At 47.6% G+C, this 20,468-nt stretch overlaps 1 protein-coding gene across 28 annotated transcripts in view; it reads right to left on the bottom strand.

The window, feature by feature from the left end:
- Window positions 1-20,468, bottom strand: part of TBL1X (transducin beta like 1 X-linked) — a 252,978-nt gene that overhangs the window by 140,002 nt on the left and 92,508 nt on the right. For all 28 annotated transcript variants that reach the window (XM_086387904.1, XM_086387922.1, XM_086387916.1 and 25 more), the window contains one exon: window positions 15,161-15,234. The gene's annotated coding sequence lies outside the window, so the exon portion shown is untranslated. The remainder of the gene's footprint in view (window positions 1-15,160; window positions 15,235-20,468) is intronic.

The raw sequence follows: 20,468 nt of genomic DNA, 5'->3' as shown, positions 1-20,468 counted from the left end.
ACCACCCTTTTCCATGATTCTTTCCCCCCATAAGTCCCCCAAACCTCATCATGACTTGGGTTGGGGGGTTCACCCCCCCAACTCTCCGAGTTTATGTTAACAAGCTAAGAGTATACACGTCAGATGCCAGCAGACATATAGCGTCTAAACTATAGTTGCAACGTCTGTCCCACAACCCATAACCGATGCTGTGCTGCGTGATCAGCTGCTCATTCGTGTCTGACTCTTTGCAACCCCCCATGGATCGTATCCCGCCAAGGCTCCTCTGTCCATGGGGATTCTCCAGGCAAGAATACTGCAGTGGGTTGCCATGCCCTCCTCCTAACCGATGCTATCCACTTCAATATCCGATCTTACTCACTACCCTCTTTCAAACAGCAGTAGCAGCAAAGCCATGGGAATCCCATCCATCAGAACAGCCACCACACAGGAGTGATTAAAGGTCAGCCGTCATCCACCTGAATTTCTTGGAAATAAACCTTCGATTCATAAACCTCATCTGCCTGTAATGCTTAATTCACATACTTAGTATCACAAGAACAAAGGACTTAGGTGCACTGGATAAAAATTAAGAATTCTCGGGACTTCCCTGGGGTGGGGGTGGGGGTGGGCAGGGTCCTGTGGCTGGGGCTCTGTGGTCCCAGTGGACAGGCAGGGAGGCAGGTGGGTTTCGATCCTGGCTTGCGGAGATGGATCCTACATGCTACAGTTAAGAGGTCTTGGTGCCGTAACTGAAGATTCTGGGTGTTGCACCTGAGATGTGGTGCAGCCAAATAAAGAAACATTTATACTGTATTTATATTATGTTAATGTATCAATTATATTTATATTATGTATTATTAATATGTATTAATATAGTATTAGTATATATTATAATACATGTTAATATATAATACACAATTATAATGAACATAAGATATATTGTACATTGTATTATATATTAATATACGTTATATAAATATATTTATATAATATAAACACACACATTTATATATTAATTATATTTATATAATATATATTAATTAAATTTAGTATAGATTACACTATTATAGTATGTATTAATGCATATTAATAGTATATATTATAATATTAATATATAATACAACCTAAATATAATAATATATATTTACATTATGTTTATAAATAAATGCATTCATAAATATAAATATATAGTGCTTGGTATTAGACCGACCACTTGATAACAAGCGAATTCCTTAAGATTGTTTCCCTCCCCTTCACACCTATCCCAGATATGAATTCAAGTCTGAGCAGACAAACTCCAGGAAGGACGTGGTGATGGACAGGGAGGGAGGCCTGGCCAGCTGCAATCCATGGGGTCACAAAGAGTCGGACACAACTTAGCAGCTGAACAACCAAAAAAATACATTTAACATCTACTATATATTTGTAAGTAAATATACACTCGATATTTATTTATTTGGATTCTTGCCTGGAGAATCCCATGGACAGAGGAAATTGGACAGCTATAGTCCAGGAGGTTGCAAAGAGCCAGACACTACTGAGCAGCTAAGGATGCGCACTCACACACACACACACACACACACACACACACATAAGGAATTCTTGTTCCCAGGCGCTAGGCTCGTAGCACCTGAACAGAACTAGGTAAAGGAATCAACATGTCAGACACATGACCCTTGCGAAGACTACCAGCTTGGGAATCAGGTTGCCATGGGAACATCAGCAAAGCCTGTTGTGAATTCAGTCGCTCAGTCGTGTCTGACTCTTTGCGACCCCACTGACTGCAGCACACCAGGCCTCCCTGTCCATCCAACTCTCACGGCTTGTTCAAACTCCTGTCCATCGAGTCGGTGATGCCATCCAACCATCTCATCCTGTATTAACACTGGTACCAAGGAATTCCCTGGCAGTGCAGTCAAAAAAAGAACAAGAAAAAAAAAAAGCTGGAACCAGCGTGGCTCCCTTTACTTTCATGAACCCATGAAAAAGGGTTCTCCTGGTCATCTCCACCTTCCCCTGTTCCCTTGTTTGACTTTTTGCCACTCCCAGTGGCTGAAGAGAGCTCACACCCAGCGTGCAAAGTGGCTGTGTGCTCCATCTCTTGCTGGCTTCCAGGGAAAGAAGAATCACTGAGCTGACGTGCAGAGACGGGGCAGGGGTTTAAACCAGCTCGCAGCCCCACGATGCTTGCTTCTGGTTTCTCTTCATGTCACTATGTGCCTCTGTCTCCCATGGGGCTCAGGAAAACAAAGAACTTTCCCCCCTGGGCGTGGCTGTATGGGGATCTGGAATCCCCAACTGCAACTCCATGCAAGTAAAGGAAAGCAACAACCAGCTCAATCATCTCCCAATCATTTCCTCCCTCAGTCCCTGCAAGAGCAAACAGGGTGTGTGTTCGACTCCTTTCTCAGCTCACACGTGAAATCTGGAGAGTCAATCTAATTATTCTGGCTCCAATTTCCAATTCTATCAGTAAGCATTGACACAAGACAGGTCAAGGGCATTCCCAACAAGAGGCTAAAAATAAAGTTCTGCCTTCTTTGCCACCCCAAAGGCAGGGGTCCTAAAGCCCCATGACAGCAAATATTTCAGATGGGAGCTTGCAACGATGCCTGGGAGGGCTTTCCAAGGCCCTGATGGTGGACACACAGTTGCAAGTTTCAAATCTGTTACAGCTTTCTTGCATCCCGTTGTTGTGGAGACGGATTCTGTTATAACAGTACGCTTCAATTCTCTGCTGAATAGGAATTTATCTGACACCTCCCTCCTCCCGTCTCTCTGTGGCTTTATTTTCCACAGTTGGCACACAGAGTAATTCACACATTCGCAAATATTTAAGGGAAAATTAAATTTAAAAAACCAATAAACTACTTGGAACCACAACATAATGCCTGCCTGTCTTTGCTTCGAGGAATTTTTACATTAAATAAAGATGCAAAATCCCCTCCCCTGGGGTTTTCAGTTTGCCAGAGAGCTTACTTCTGTGAATGATTTCAATCTAACTCCTAGGATAACTGTCTTTGGTACAATCTATGGTTTTTTGCAAACAGGATAAAAATGACTTTCATGGAAAAGAAAGCATCATGGTTTCATTTCTTTTCTTTTTCTTTCTGTTATTTATTATCCATGCTATCTGTCTGGCAAGCTGTCCCAAGCTTCCTTGGGACGCCAGAGGCTGCAACAATTTGCAATATCCTTAAAAGAAACGGCCGATTCAGTTTCCCGCCACCCCCCAACCAAGGCCGCCTTGCTTGCCAGCTTGGTCTCAGTGCCAAACACGCCCGCGCATCCTGCCGCGGGGGGACCACGGAGGACACAGGATGTCGCTTGTGACATCGCCAACAGAGTCCTTTTCAGCCCCGCATTTCCAGGGCTCCCTTCTGTTCCATCCTCCAGCTGGGCGTGACATACCGCTGGGCTTCGACGCTCACAGGTGTGGCGCGTTCCTACTGACACCCCATCGTTGTCAGCTCCAGGGCCACCTCCCACTGAAGCAGTTTACTTTGGAGGCCAGGGTGCAGGGAAGCCAAAGGGGCGGGTTACCACCTCCACTTGGGGTATGTGGGTGTTGGGCGGGTGGGGAAGGTTTACTGTTCTCAGCAAAGAGTCTTAAGCATCTCATCACAGCCTTAGCGAGCAGTGGACCTTCCTCTGCAGTTTTACGCAGAGGATCTGGGGCCCCGATACTGCCAATACTCCGGGGCTTCTTCCCAGGCGGTTCGGCGGTAAAGAAACAGCCTGCCAATGCAGAAGACGTGGGTTCGATCCCTGGGTCGGGAAGATTCCCCTGGAGGAGGGCATGGCAACCCACTCCAGGATTCTTGCCTGGAGAATCCCCTGGACAGAGGAGCTTGGCGTGCTGCAGTCCATGGGGTCCGCAAAGAGTCAGACACGACTGAGCGACTGAACTGAACCAGGAAATAGTACTATTTGGCTATAAAAAGGAAGGAAGCCATAGACACAGCCTACGACATACGTGAATCTTGAAAACACTGTGAAAAGTGAGAGAAACCAAGTCACGAAAGGCCATATAACATAGGATTTACGGGGAACGCCCAATACAGGCAAAGCCACAGAGATACACAACAGGTCTTCAGCTGCGGGGGTGGGGTGGCGGGGGTGGCGCTGAGGAAAGCAAGAAAAATGTAGGGAGTGACTGCTCTGGGGGATGAGGTTTCTTTGGGGGGGTACTGAAAATACTCTAAAATTAAATTGTGGCGATGACCGTACAGCTATGCACGTACCCTGTTCTTGCTGCTCAGTCGTGTCCAACTCTTTTGTGACCCCCTGGACTGTAGCCCTGCCAGGCTCCTCCGTCTGTGGGATTCTCCAGGCAAGAATCCTGGAGTGGGTTGCCATCTCCTCCTCCAGGGGAATCTTCCCGACCCAGGGATCGAACCTCCGTCTCCTGTATGGGCAGATGGGTTCTTTACCACTGAGCCACCTGGGAAGTCCCTTCTGCACCCTACGCGGCTACAAAGAGTCAGGGGTGCAGATGATCCTCAACCTCCAGCAACTGAACACACCTGAGAATTTGCTGCAGCCCCTGGGACCTGGAATTCCCCCCAGGGGTTATGGAGCAAGCCTGACCCCCACGCCCCAGGCTCCTACATGAAGGAGCCGTCTCATCCTCTCAAAGGGAGTCCAAATGCAGCAGCATCAGAGAGTCAGGACCAAAGCCGAGGAAGCACGTCGCAGGAAATGGATCCCCAGCAGGATGATGCATTTTGTGGCAAAAATCAGGTCATGCCAGCCCTGGCTAGCCACAGTCCAGAATTTCTTGATTCGTATTCAAGAACTCTCCGTCGCCGCAGATTCCACAGGTTTCGAGAGCCGTAAATCCATCTGCTCCCGGCTTATCTTGAGTTTCACACAAAATTAATATTCTACCTACATCCCACGCTAGGCAAAGACAAACAGCTCCAGAACGCAAAGTGACAGTATTCTATGTAAGTAAACACCATGAAAAGACTCGGTTGAAAACATATCTGCAGCTTAACTTCTGTGTTTTAGAGGAATGTATATTCTGGCTTAAAACTCAACATTCAAAAAACAAAGATCACGGCGTCCAGTCCCACCGCTTCATGGCAAATAGATGGGGAACCAATGGAAAACAGTGGCTGACTTTATTTTCCTGGGCTCCAAAATCGCTGCAGATGGTGACTGCAGCCATGAAACTGAAAAGACGCTTGCTCCTTGAAAGAAAAGCTAGGACCATCCTAGACAGCGTATTGAAAAGCAGAGATATTACCTTGCTGACAAAGGTCCCTCTAGTCAAAACTATGGTTTTTCCAGCAGTCATGTATGGATGTGAGAGTTCGACCATAAAGCTGAGCACCGAAGAATCGATGCTTTTGAACTGTGGTGTTGGAGAAGACTCTTGAGAGTCCCTTGGACTGCAAGGAGATCCAACCAGTCAATCTTAAAGGAAATCAGTCCTGAATATTCATCGGAAGGACTGATGATGAAGCTGAAACTCCAATACTTGGCCACCTGATGTGAAGAACTGACTCAATGGAAAAGACCCTGATGCTAGGAAAGACTGAAGGCGGGAGGAGAAGGGGACGAGAGAGGATGAGATGGTTGGATGGCATCACCAACTTGATGGACGCGAGTTTGAGCAAGCTCCGGGAGTTGGTGATGGACAGGGAGGCCTGGTGTTCTGCGGTCCCCGGGGTAACAAAGAGCCGGACACCACTGAGCGACTGAACTGAAATTTTGTAAACCAAACACTATGTGGCCACACAGAAAAATGTCTTTAAAGTGGATGGAAAAAATTTTTAAGGTCAGGAAATACCCAGCCCTTTATCACTTTGAAATGCAATGCCTCCAATTAGAACATCTGTAAACCAAAGAACAAAGTACCCAATAACATAATTAATTTAACAAAGAAACTATAGCCTAAAATATGAATCACACTTAAAATTAATCAGCAACACTAAAATAAAGACAAAATGTGAACCCAGTAATGTCATTAATTTAAGACAGAAAGTATGTTAAACCGTGAATCATGCTTCAAATTAATCAGTCACATAAATCAGAAAATCCCGCAGCAGTGAGGATCTGCCTTCCCGACGAAGCTTTGCTTCAGGTTTACAAAATAAAAAGCCGACCGCAGCACCTTATTTAGTTTGAAAAAAAAAAAAAATAATAAAAGATAGCTGTGTGTTTTAAAAGACCCAAAGATGCTACCAAAGCACTTCGTTGAGCAAGGTAATTTGCCAGACAGAATATACATTATTTAACAGATTTTCAACTATTCCAATGCACTTCTGTCAAGACTCCAAGTCTGCACCCTACAATTTCCACCCCAAACCAAAACTCAGACCAAACATCTGTGTGGCACCCCTGGCAAACCAGTATCCTGCTCCAATCCTAGCATGCAGCACTCAAATGCCCTCCTTACCTGTGACAGACAAACAGATAACCTCAACATCCATTCTGGGTTCTTCCTCGGCAACCAAGTGTCAAAAGAAATTCATTTCAACTGCTCTGTGTGAAGTTCTAAGCTCATCCGAGCTGAAAGACATTACTGTGTACCCCTGTCAGCAAACAGCAACTGCTTGAGGATTTTAGTATTGCAATAACCGTGTCAGGACAAAATCAATCCCAATATAGAGCACTGATTTTTATTTTTTTGTAGATGATGCTTGAGTTATAGACCCGTTTCGGAATCATCAAGAACCCTTTCACATAAACACTTCATCACGTTGATTGCAAAGTGTCTCAAAAGTGTATACACACAGCACCAGAGTTGACAGTTTCTCAGAGAAGGCAAAGGAGGTGGTAACAGGAAGGCAGAGTCAGGGGGCAGTAGGGGACATCCACCCATCCCTCTCTGGGGCTGTGGTCAACTCCTAAGGAGGTGGTTCCCCTGGTGGCTCAGTGGTGAAGAATCCGCCTGCCAATGCAGAAGACATGGGTTTGATCCCTGGCCCTGGGAAGACCCCACATGCCATGGACCAACTAAGACTGTGCACCCCAACTTCTGAAGCCCATGCCCCTGAGAGCCAGTGCTCCAAAACTACTGAAGACCCAACACTCTAGAGACTGAGCTCTGCAACAACAGAAGCCACTGCAGTGACAAGCCCGTGCACCGCAGCTTTACAGAGAGGAGGCCTCGATCTCTGCAGCTGGAAAGCAAGGCCGAACAGCAACGGTACTGGAGTGAGTCGGCCTTCCCTTCTCCACGGGCATCTGCCTAACCCGGGGATCGAACCCAGGTCCCCCACACTGCAGGCAGATTCCTTTTTTGTTTTCTTGGTATTATCACATTTTTGTATTTTTTTTTTTCTTTAATTGGAGGCTACTTAACTTTACAATACTGTAGTGGTTTTTGCCGTACATTGACATGAATCAGCCAGGGGTGTACATGCGTTCCCCATCCTGACCCTCCCCCCATCCCCTTCCCCATCCCATCCCTCAGGATCATCCCACTGCACCAGCCCTCAGGATCATCCCACTGCACCAGCCCTGAGCACCCTGCCTCATGCAACGAATCTGGACTGGCAATCTGTTTCACATATGATAATATACATGTTTCCATTCTGTTCTCTCAGATCATCCCACCCTCGCCTTCTCCCATAGACTCCAACAGTCTGTTCTTTACATCTGTGTCTCTTTTGCTATCTCGCATATAGGGTCATCCTTACTGTCTTTCTAATTTCCATATATATGTGTTAGTATACTGTATTGGTGTTTTTCTTTCTGACTTACTTCGCTCTGTATAATAGGCTCCAGTTTCATCCACTTCCTTAGAACTGATTCAAGTGTATGCTTTTTAACGGCTGAGTAATATTCCCTTGTGTATACGTACCACAGCTTTCTTATCCATTCGTCTGCCGATGGACATCTAGGTTGCTTCCATGTCCTGGCAATTGTAAACAGTGTGCAAGAGGATTCTTGCTGAGGATCCAGCTGAGGCACCAGGGAAGCCCAATGGAAGACCCAGCAGAGTTAAACAATAAATGAATAAGTAAAATTACGTATTTTTTTAAATATAGCTCAGGAGAAAGCCATCTCACTGGAAAACAGCACGGGAGATGTCGGCCGGCACAGGGCCCAGTTCTGAACACGCCTGCTACGCACCCAAATGTTTCTTCTTTGGGTCATTCCTGTGGAGGCCAACTGGAACGAGGCAGGTGGGATGAACAAATAGAAACTCATCTCAGAAGACAGTTCCTAAATCAGCAGAAGAGTGCATTAAGGCACTTGAGGAAGAATATAAAAGAAGATTCTGGAGTTTTTCCGTGTGAGTATCATACCATGGACCCCACACGCCTCCTGGAATTGCTTTCTAGGTCAAAAGAGTGGCCACAGGCCAGATATAAAAGGACCCCCCCTTCTTTATTTCTTTTTTCAAAATTGATGTATTATTGCATGGGCTGTGTTGGGCCTTCCTTGCAGCATGCGATATAGTTCCCCGATTGGGGATCGTACCCCTCCCTGCCTTGGGAGCGTGGAGTGTTAGCCACAGGACCGGCAGGGAAGTCATGGGACCCAGCTTTAAAAGATATCTTCACAGATCACTCAACTATCCATCCGTGGGATAACCAAACCACCATACACACACACACACGATGGAACATTATCTAGCCACAAGAGGGAAAACACAAAACATCATTAAACTGCAAAGACATTTCAACTTAAACAGGCTCAAAAGGATGAATCTCATGTGATCCCATTTACGTGCAGTGCTTAGAAGTCTCAACTGCAGAGATATTAATATAAAGCAGAACCATGGGTGCCAGGCGCTGGGGGAGGGGAATAGAGAGTTGTTGAAATGCATATGTAATGTTAGCTTGGGAAGATGGAAAAAGTTCTACACGTGGATGGTGGTGATGGCTGTATAACAAGGTGAAAGTACTTAATGACCGTGAAAGTGAAAGTCGCTCAGTCGTGTCTGACTCTTTGTGACTCCGTTGGCTCCTCTGTCCGTGGGGACTCTCCAGGCAAGAATACTGGAGTGGCTTGCCATTCCCTTCTCCAGGGGATGTTCCCAACCCAGGGATCGAACCCAGGTGTCCCTCATTGCAGGCGAATTCTTTACCATCTGAGCCACAGGGAAGCCCAGTGATAGTGAACTATGCATCTGAAAATGGTTAAGACAGGAAATAAAGCTGTAACCCAATGGGAAAAAAATGGTTAGCATGGTACATCATACGTTATGCATATTTTATCACTGTAAAACATAATGCTTTGTAAATCTGACTTAAATAGGCATTAAGTGAAGGCACGACCTTTCAGACATAGCTTTCTGGACTGTAACTTCATCTTAGGATTCCGTTAAAAATTTGCTAATTGTGCACAGGGGTGTCTCATAAAAGTACAAAAGTGGAGATTTCACAATTTTTTTTTCCCCCTGGTGGCCTCACGGCACACGTTGTGGAATCTATTTCCCAAGCAGAGGTCAAACCTGTGTCCTTGGAAGTGAAAGGACCAAGTCCTAACCACCTGGACCACCAGGGAACTCCCCACAAGTATTCAAATAAGATTTAGAATTACTACTGACCATTAAGAAAATTACGCAAATGTTTTAACAGACTATAAATCACAATGAATCCAACTGAGGCTTATGAAGTTATCCATATGATCACATTGTCAAAAATGTAGTTCTTCCTGTGACGAAAAACAACATTTAGGAACAGAAACCCAAGTATATTCATTTGTAAGAGTATAATCATGTTGAGTATTGGAGTCCTCATGTGAGTGTGTGTGCATGCATGCTCAGTCGAGTCCAACTCTGCGACCCCATGGACCATACCCCACCAGGCTCCTCTCTGTCCATGGGATTCTCCAGGCAAGAATATTGGAGTGGGATTGCCATGTCCTTCTCTAGGGGATCTTCCTGACTTAGGGATCAATCCCACGTCTCCTGCTTGGCAGGCAGATTCTTTATCTTTGAGCCACCTGGGAAGCCCCAGAGTCATCATAGGAAGACTCAAAGGGTATTATTCCTTACCACAGAGCTTCAGAGCCAACGCCAATAGTCGCTAACCTACTGTGAAACATGATGAAGGGCAATATTCAATATATGCCGAGCTTCAGAGCCAATGTCAATAGTCGCTAACCTACTGTGAAGCATGATGAAGGGCAATATTCAATATATGCCAAGTTTGGGGGCAAATCCTAAACCAGCCAAGCTCATACTACCGACATTTGAAAGTGAAAATGAAAGCCATTCAGTCACGTCCGACTCTTTGCGACCCCATGGATTGTACAGTCCATGAGATTCTCCAGGCCAGAATACTGGAGTGGGTAGCTTTTCCCTTCTCCGGGGGATCTTTCCAACCCAGAGACCGAATGCAGGTCTCCAGCACTGCAGGCAGATTCTTTAGCAGCTGAGCCACCAGGGAACCCCAAGAATACTGGAGTGGGTAGACTCTCCCTTCTCCAGGGGAACTTCCTGATCCAGGAATCGAACCGGGGTCTCCTGCATTGCAGGTGGATTCTTTACCAACTGAGCCATCAGGGAAGCCCATTTGGGGTCAGATAATTCTTTGGTGTGTGAGAAGGTGGGAGAGGCTGTCCTGTCCATGGTGGGGTGTTTGGCAGCATTCTCAGATGCCAGGATCACTCCTTCCCATCAAATCAATCATATATGACAACCAAACACGTCTCTAGACTTTGCCAAGTGTCCCAGGGTGGGGCAGGGTGGTGGGGGGCGGTGGTTAAAAGACTGCCCCCAGTGGAGAACCCCTGTCCTCAAAAAGAGATCTTCAGGAACCGCCCATGTTTACGAAGAAAACCAAAAGGTAATACTAAGAAAAATAACACTCTCTGATTTGCTGTAAGAGTCAGAAGTAGTAACAGATGTCAGAAATGAAAAGAAACCTGCCATCACCTTCAGGCCATTTTACAAGCAGAAGCTACAGCCAATTTCAAGAGCTTATTCTTGAATTTTAATTAATCAGAACTCAATGTCCATTTATACCTTCCCAGGTGGTGTTAAGCAGGAAAGAACCAGCCTGCCAATGCAGGAGACATAAGAAACATGGGTTCGATCCCTGGGTTGGGAAGATCCCCTGGAGAAGGGAAGGAATGGCAATAGACCCACTCCAGTATACTTGCCTGGAGAATCCCCATGGACAGAGGAGCCTGGTGGGCTACAGTCCACGGGGTCACACAGAGCTGGACACGACTAAAGCGACTTAGCACGGCACAATGTCCATTTGCATCAAGTTCCGTGAAGAAGAGACTCACTAGACTCCCGATCCATCAGTTGAGGGCATGCCCCTGCCAACAGCATGAGTTTTTGTGGGTTCTAGAGGAAAGAAGTGGTTTCTCAAGAGAAAGTGGGTTTTTTCCTGAAAACCTGGAGGGAGGGCATGTCAGTGGGGCTCTACGTCTGTGTTCTGGGGATTCAACAAGGCAAAGGTTGTTTGGACGAAAAGAACACTGAATAAACCTCAAGCGAAGACTGGAAGCAAGGGCTGAATCACACTGACAAACAGCATCTCATCATGCACTTTCATCAGCAGGAGACCTCAGAAAATGAAACTGCACTACACCATTATCCATGTGGAATTCACGTCTTCCAATCAGCTAGTTATGGTTGCCAGGGCACCTGGATGCTTTATGGCTTCTGATAAGACAAATGAGCAACACCCTACGTCTAGCCCATGGCACCCCAAGCCTGCCGAACAATACCCACGTTCCAACCCGTGCCACTGCCTGTACCATACCTTAGTATGAAAAAGCCCTGCAACCGGGTTGGTCTGTAACATGGCAGACTGTCCAGATGAGATTCACAGAACACGCTGTGTTGCCCCTGCTAGTGTCTGGTTCTAACCATCAACAATTCTACCGGGAATGTCTCCAAAATGCAGTCCTTTGAGCCCTTTTAGGATTTTATGAACAGAAAAGAGTTGGTGAGAAAAGGCTACCCATCCCCTTATAGTAGGCCACACCTCACCCAATGCACCAGTTTCAAAACTGGGAAAGGATTATATCAAGGCTGTTTATTGTCATCCTGCTTATTTAACTTATATGCAGAGTACAGCCAAAGTTGTGACCAACCTAAACAGCATATTAAAAAGCAGAGACATTACTTTGCCAAAAAAGGTCCGTCTAGTCAAGGCTATGGTTTTTCCAGTAGTCATACATGGATGTGAAAATTGAACTACAAAGCAAGTTGAGCGCTGAAGAACTAATGCTTTCAAACTGTGGTGTTGGAGAAGGTTCTTGAGAGTCCCTTGGACCGCACTGCAAGGAGTTCATCCTAAAGGAAATCAGTTCATCCTAAAGGAAATCAGTGCTGAATATCCATTGGAAAGACTGATGCTGAAGCTGAAGCTCCAACCCTGGCCACCTGATGCGAAGAACTGACTCCTTAGAAAAGACCCTGATGCTGGGAAACATTGAAGCAAGAGGAGAAGGGATCGACAGAAGACGAGATGATTGGATGGCATCACCGACTTGATGGACATGAGTTTGAGCAAGCTCTGGGAGATGGTGAAAGATAGGGAAGCCTGGAGTCCATGGGGTCTCAAGGAGTTGGACATGACCAAGCAACTGAACAACATCATCATCACGCAAAATGCTGCGCTGGATGAAGCACAAGCTGGAATAAAGATTGCAGGGAGAAATATCCACAAGCTGGAATCAAGATTGCCGGGAGAAATATCAACAACCTCAGACATGCAGATGATACCACCCTAATGGCAGAAAGATCATTTTTGAAAGGACAAAATTACAGAGCCGGAGAAGTCAGTGGCTGCCAGGAGCCACAGAGGCTGACCATGCAGTGGGGGCACGCGGGGGTTTTCCTGTGCCAATGGAACGGTTTCTGTGTTGGATTATGGTGGGGGTTACTTAAAGCTCCACGTATGATTATAGCTCACACACTGTCCACATGCACGCAGGCACACACCCCAAAACTGCTAAAATGAAGACCAGGGCTGCATCAGTGCAAAACTGCAGCTGTCAGTTTCCTACTTTTGATAACATAGTATCTTCACGAAAGACCAGGGAAGGCGGGGGGACGACCTAGACCTCAATTTGCTATTTTTTTTTTGCTTCCCGGATGGCGCTAGTACAGGAGACTGTGGTTTCAGTCCCTGGGTTGGGAAGATCCCCTGGAGGAGGCCGTGGGCAATTCCCTCCAGTGAGAATCCCATGGACAGAGGAGCCTGGCAGGCTATACATTTCATGGCATCCCATGTGTTCAGTGGGACACAACTGAAGCACCAGACCACGCACACACATATTTTTGCCATGTCTTGTGAGCCTAATATTATTTCAAAATAGAAATTGTCAAAAGTAACAGTGTCTCACTCATGAACAGATACACCAAACGTGGGCTATTCACCCAATGGAATGGGGTCTGGTAATCAAAACGAATGCAACAGCACCGTTGAACCTTGAAAACGTTCCACCGAGTGAAAAACCAACCGTCCACGAAGCGCACACACTCTGCGTGATTGCATTGACACGAAACATCCAGAATGAACAAATCCAGAGATGCTGACCATCGACAGGCGGTGGCTGGGGACTGGGGGAGGCCTGAACAAGGAGTGAGCTCTCATGGGTCCATGGGGTTCTTTGGGGAGCGAGGAAATGGTTTAGAATCAGTTGTGGCGATGGGTGCGGAACTCTGTGAATATTCTAAAAACCACGGAAGCGTACACTCTGAATGGGCGAATTGTCGGCTATGTGAATAACAACATGATCAAGTTGTTAATACCATATGGCCGTGGCTGGCAGACGAGTTGTTATATAAGTATCTTGCCATGATTTACTGTTCTTTCTTCACCCCAGGGGGCTGGGGGTTGTTGGTTCAAAAGGTCACCTATGATATCGTTTCAAATTACACGAAGCCCATCTGTTACTGATGGGTATGTGACCCCAGGCGTGTCTAGGTAAAGGGAGATAGCAGCTCTGATGCTAAGAGAATCAGAATCAGACTCCTTTGGGCACTGTGCAGGCAGGGTTAACATCAGGGCCTTTGCCTTTTCCTTAGGGAAGCCTGGCGTGCTACAGCCCACGGGATTACTAAGGGTCGGATACGACTGAGCGACTAAACAATAACCCCCATCACTCCCCTGCATTGCACCAGGCTGGCTTATCAACTTTTCCCTTTAAAGAGGGAAAAAAAAATCTTATTGCTCATTTCTCGCCTTTGCCCATAGAGCCCCCCATCTAGAACGCATATCTTCACTATGCACTGAGATCCCAAACGCCACCAAAACCCGTCCAAGTCTCCCCTTCAAGACGAAGGTCCAGCCTTCCTCAGCGGCTGCAAGGCAGGTTAGTAGATCCTTCCTGGGAATTCCCACAGCAGGAGACGTCTGCACCGTCCATGGGACACCCATCCATGCCACGGCTTTCTAAGACCTGTAACGCCTTCCCCAAAAACACGAGACATATCTCACTTAATTTCCACACACTCCACAATGCTCCAGAAGTAAGAGATTCAGAGAACAGTCACCCCAGAAACAGAAGACTTTCATAAAAGGGGGGTCTTGAAAAGGAAATTCTTGATCTGGGTGAGACCCGGGCCTTGCTGCAAGCTGGGTGAAATACAGCAGCCAAGACGACGGCTCCAGACTCCAGAGGTCCCCGTTCTAGGAACACTGCCTGGGTTCTCCATGCTCTCACGACAGTCCACGTGGGGCTCGGACGGAAGGAAAACGCCTCCCCAGGTGCCCCCAGCACAGGCCACATGGCCTCACGATGCTGTCCAACAAGGTGTTTATGGAAAGTTCTGTCTGGACCACAAACTAGGCCGTGGATGTCTGTCGTTTCCAAACACATACAAGACAAGCATCAAAAAAAAAAAAAAAACACACACACACACACGCACACACACACACCTCTGTTGCTCATAAATCAGCCATCCGAGGGAAAATAAGTACCTGCAATGTTCTCAGGAATGAGAGACCATGAAAGAAATGATGCGTCTTGCAAAAGCACACAATAACCATCTCCATCTCTCCTTCCTAAAATTTCTGACTTTCCAAACGCTCCGAGAAACAGGAGTTTATCACGAAGTGCCAACACAGACAGATACACAGCATGTTTTGGTTACCAAATCAACTACTACAGAACATCTTGAGAAATTACTGTTTCTGGTACATACAGCCAATAAGTAATAGTAAATTTTTTAAAAAACATGGACCAGTTGACAGGATACTTCATTATAGAATAAGAAAGAAATCCATTTTACAATTTTACTTACTCAGAGACAAATGTAGGCAAATCTCGTCTTCCTTCTGGGATTTATTTTTAGGCCTGTTTTCTATCTTCGGTTACCTGTCAACAAAAACACATCCAACATCAGGCAAAAAAAGAAGTCAATGAAACCCACTCCCAGTATTCTTGCTTGGGAAACCCCATGGACAGAGAAGCCTGGTGGGTTACAACCCCTGGGGTCTCAAAAGAGTTGGACACGACTTAGTGACTAAATAACAACAAATTGCACTTTATCACACCTAGTATTTTTTAACATTTTTTTTTTAATGCAGTAAATATTACAATATAATCTGGAAAATAGATCCTGGTGAATTCAATAAAAATTGCCAGATCTCCCTTGTGGCCGTTCAAAAACAAAAAAAGTCAACAAAAACATCTCAACTACATTCTCGACCATTCAAAGACTTACGCAGCTTTCTGAAGCAGGGGGGGTCTTAGGAAGCGGAAACATTAACAGTGTCAGATGGTGGACAACCATCGTTGGTGAAATTTAGTGTTTCGTCTCTGTGCATACAGTGAGCCTGTTCACGTGCAATCTGTTCAAAACTCTCAATCTCAAACTAGTTATGATCACCTCACTAGATATTCCAATCACCCCAAAACACGAGACACATCTCACTTATCTCTGCACAGTCCACAGTGCTCCAGAAGTAAGAGATTCAAAGAGCGGTCATCTAGCCAGCTAGAGCATCTAGCCAGCTCTCACTGTTCTCTAAGCACCCTAAAACACACTAAACGAAAAACACAGGTTATTTTTCGCTCGATTCGATGCAACCTGGCACATTCTCACTGAGAACTCCGCGTCCAGACGTGTGGAAAGAGCAGACGCCGCTCGGCGATGCTGCTGTTGGCATCAGGGAACACGATGTCTGCGGTCGTGTGACACTTAAGTATCCGGACGGTGAGAAGGGGGGGATCTCAGCGAGAACGGAACATTGGCAACTAACTAGTAAGAAAACGCCCAAGACCATGTAAGAGAACTGGTAGTGGGGGAGAAGTGACCATTGGACACGGAGCTGAGCTCACACCGTGGGCCGAGACGGGGCACCGTGAGGAGGGAGCCCTCGAACGTGCAGGAAGGCAGCCCACGAGCGCAAACGTCCAGTGGCGATAGCGACCTGGGTGACGGGGACACGGGAGGAGGGGCCGGGTGACCGTGCTGCAGAAGCGAGCGACAGTGGATCCTGGGCACGGAGGACTCTGCAGCCTCAGAAGGAGCCTGACTCCTCCTCCTTGGTCTCTCTTCACCCGGCACCAGGCTGAAGGACAGAAGAAAATCTGACCATCCCCCCACTTAAAATAAAACCCTTCAGGGCTCCCATCATTCTCAGGACAAAAGGCTTAGAGAAGCTCTCGCCCTGCAGAGGAACACGGGGGAGCTCGCAAAGGGCCGGAGGGGAACACAGAGGTGGAGAGAAGACGCACGGAGTCCGCGATGTCCTGGAGATGAGACGCGGGGCATGCACAGGTCAGCGCGTGTGTGCTGGGGTCGGGGGCAGAAGCAGTAAGGATGCCGTCCAGGTTCAGAGCTCGAGCAAAAGGTGGGATGTTTGGGAAGTCAGAGTAGAGGAGAGAGCAAAAGCTTTTGAAGGTGTGAACTTTTCCTGAAACCCCTGTTGGCTCTCCCACTCTCTGAGCGGATTCTTAACTAGGTGATGGCACACGTCTGAGCGGGTGGCAGAGGTCACAGTCCCAGAGTTAGGTCTGTGTAACCAATGGACTTCCCTGGTGGCTCAGACGGTAAAGCATCTGCCTACAAGGCGGGAGACCCGGGTTCAATCCCTGGGTCGGGAAGATCTCGGGAGAAGGAAATGGCAACCCACTCCAGTGTGCCAGGAAAACCCCATGGATAGAGGAGCCTGGTGGGCTACGGTCCCTGGGATCGCAAAGAGTCAGACGTGAGTGATTGACTTCGCTTCACTTCACTTCAACTGTGACCCCTGGAGCTGTGGGCCTGGCTGGGATGCACCTGGGGTGGGATTTCTCCACCTCAGCAGTACTGGCATTGGGACCAGATCACTCTATGCAGTGGGCTTCTCGTGGTCACTCATGGTAAAGCCACCTGCCAATGCACTGGACGCTAAGAGATGCAGGTTCGATCCCTGGGTCGGGAACATGCCCTGGGGTAGGGCATGGCAACCCATTCCAGTATTCTTGCCTGGAGAAATCCCATGGACAGAGGAGCCCAGTGGGCTACATACAGTCCATGGGGTCGCAAAGAGTTGGACACAACCGAAGCAACTCAGCAGGCATACAAGAATTCTCTGGGGTGGGGATGTGGGGCTGTGCTCCATGTGAAAGGACTCTGAACAGTATTTCAGGCCCTATCCACTTGACACCATAGGAATCCTGCCATCCATCCAGGGTGTGACAACCAAACTTGACTCTCGCTGCCCAGTATCCCCTGGACAGCACAGTCACCCCGCTGAGATTATCTGAAGATTATCACACTAAGGCTTCCCAAGTGGCGCCACTGGTAAATAATCTGCCTGCAGGAGACGCAAGAGACCTGGGTTTCGTCCCTGGGTCGGGAAGATCCCCTTGGAGGAGGGCACGGCCACCTACGCCAGTATTTCTGCCTGGAGAATCCCATGGACAGAGGAGCCTGGTGGGCTACAGTCCATGGGGTCGCAGAGAGTCAGACACAACTGAAGTTAAGTGATATCATATGACATCCCTTTTACGTGGAGTCTAAAAAAAAAAAATGTAACACCCTGGCAGTCTAGTGGTTAGTGGTTAGGACTCTGACCTCTCACTGCCCAGGGCCCCAGATTAATCCCTGGTCAGGGGGGAAACTAAGATCTCACAAGCTGTGCAGCACAGCAAATTAATAAAGAATAATTTTTAAAAAAGGACAAATAAATGATACAAATGAACTTCTTTACAGAACAGAAAGAGACTCACAGATACAGAAAACAAACGGATGCTTACTAAATGGGGAAGAAGGGTTGGGATAAATGAGAATTTGGGATTAAGATATACACACTACTATGAATATATATAACGGAGAAGATAGTGGCACCCCATCCAGTACTCTTGCCTGGAAAATCCCATGGATGGAGGAGCCTGGTGGGCTGCAGTCCATGGGGTCGCTAAGAGTCAGACACGACTGAGCGACTTCACTTTCACTTTTCACTTTCATGCATTGGAGAAGGAAATGGCAACCCACTCCAGTGTTCTTGCCTGGAGAATCCCAGGGACGGGGGAGCCTGGTGGGCTGCCATCTCTGGGGTCGCACAGAGTCGGACACGACTGAAGCGACTTAGCAGTAGCAGCATGAATTTGTGAACTAAATTGCACAGCACGGGGAATTACAGTATCTTTCTCATAACCTATCATGAGAAAGAATCTGACAAAGAATAGATTCAACGGTATTTCTACAAATGTAAAGGCCACCACCGAACCCAGAGGAGGAGGATCTGGCCAGTGAGACAGAGAAACAAGAGCGTAGCAATGCGGGATGAAAACCACAGACAGTTCGGTGTTCCTGGCTTCTAGTGACAGCCGCCACTCAGATTACCAGGGGAAGACTTAGCAAGTAACTGCCGCTGAGGCAGAGGACTGGAGGTGGGGGCCCGTGGCTGATAGGACGACAAGGACAAACACACGCCGTCTTCTCTGCATCTGCTCCCTGCACGGAAGAAACCGAGGAAGACTTCACGGAGGCGGCAGCATCCCTTGCCGCAAGGAGTCAGGTGAAGAGGAAGGTAAAGCGGCCAAGCAGCCGCCACGTGAGTGGTAGTGGAGGTCAACGGGTGGGCGCAAGCAGAGGGCATGGAAGTCTCCCAAAATGTCAGAGGGCGGGTGCTCAGAAAAGAGAATGCCGACAGCAGAGTACAGGAGGGCTGGTTGGCGGGGGAGAAAGGGGGCCCCACAGACCACAGGAAAGAGACCCCCTCTCCCCCACCGCCCAATCAGCATAGACCAACCTCAGTCTTGGGGCCACCCAGCATAAGAACAGCTGCTAGTGGTGGAGCATGCTGGCTCCAGGGCCACCCCACGACCAGAGCCAGCAGAGCAGGGCACCAGTTCAGTTCAGCTGCTCAGTCGTGTCCGACTCTTTGTGACCCCATGGACTGCAACACGCCAGGCTTCCCTGTCCATCACCAAGTCCCGGAGCTTGCTCACACTCCTGTCCACTGAGCTGGTGAGGCCATCCAACCATCTCATCCTCTGTTGTCCGTTCTCCTCCCGCCTTCCATTTTCCCAGCATCAGGGGCTTTTCCAATGAGTCAGTTCTTCGCATTGGGTGGCCAAAGTACTGGAGCTTCAGCAGAGGACCAGAGCCAAGCTGTTTTCTGACTTGCTCTCAAACCATCCCAAATCCCCCTACCTCTCGAAGGAACACATCTGAACCACCAGAAATTGGGATTAAAGGGCACCTCAGGAACCTCCAGTCTTGCTCTTTTCTTTACCCCCCCCAACCACGTGTTGTCTAAGCTTACAAGAAAGGGCCCACCCTCCTGGCAGACAGTGCTCAGAACCCTTTAACTCTTTATCAGTTTCAGTTCAGTCGCTCAATCGTGTCCGACTCTTTGCGACCCCATGGACTGCAGCACGCCAGGCCTCCCTGTCCATCACCAACTACCGGAGTCCACCCAAACTCATGTCCATTGAGTCGGTGATGCCATCCAATCATCTTATCCTCTGTCGTCCCCTTCTCCTCCTGCCCTCAACCCTTTCCTACATCAGAGTCTTTTCCAATGAGCCAGCTCTTCGCATCAGGTGGCCAAAATACTGGAGTTTCAGGTTCAACATCAGTCCTTCCAATGAACACCCAGGACTGATCTCCTTTCGGATGGACTGGTTGGATCTCCTTGCAGTCCAAGAGATAACTCTATCAAAAGGCTGACAAAAGGTGCCCCATGCACCATCCACCGCTCCATTCTGTCTTCCTTCCACCAGACTACTATGCACATATATTCAGTTAAAAAAAAAAATGAAAAAGTTTAAAAAAAAAAAGAGAGAGAGAAACAGACTTACAAGCCTCACTTTGCTCCTAATTAATTATAAGAAACTCTCTCCGGACCAGAGACTCCTCAGCTGTGAAATGAGGGTATTAAATTATTTATGAGGTTTCACCCACATCAAAAAGGAAAATCGGAGGAACCATTTTCCTGTTGACTTCCTTGGTAAATTCTAAGGGAAAACACCTTGCAGGGAACTGAACCAAGAATTTGCAAAGGGATTGCTTTGGGAGGACTTGGTGGAGAGAGCGGGGTGGGCGGCAGACGGGTGTGAAGAGAATTCATCTGTGTTCCACAGCCACCTGAGCACAGAAATACATCCAAAGC

The sequence above is a fragment of the Bos grunniens genome, chromosome X, assembly GCF_055505025.1.
Source record: "Bos grunniens cultivar Pamir isolate PY7600 chromosome X, Bosgru_T2T1.0, whole genome shotgun sequence".
Classification (NCBI taxonomy): domain Eukaryota; kingdom Metazoa; phylum Chordata; class Mammalia; order Artiodactyla; family Bovidae; genus Bos; species Bos grunniens.
This window is presented reverse-complemented; position numbering and strand designations above follow the sequence as displayed.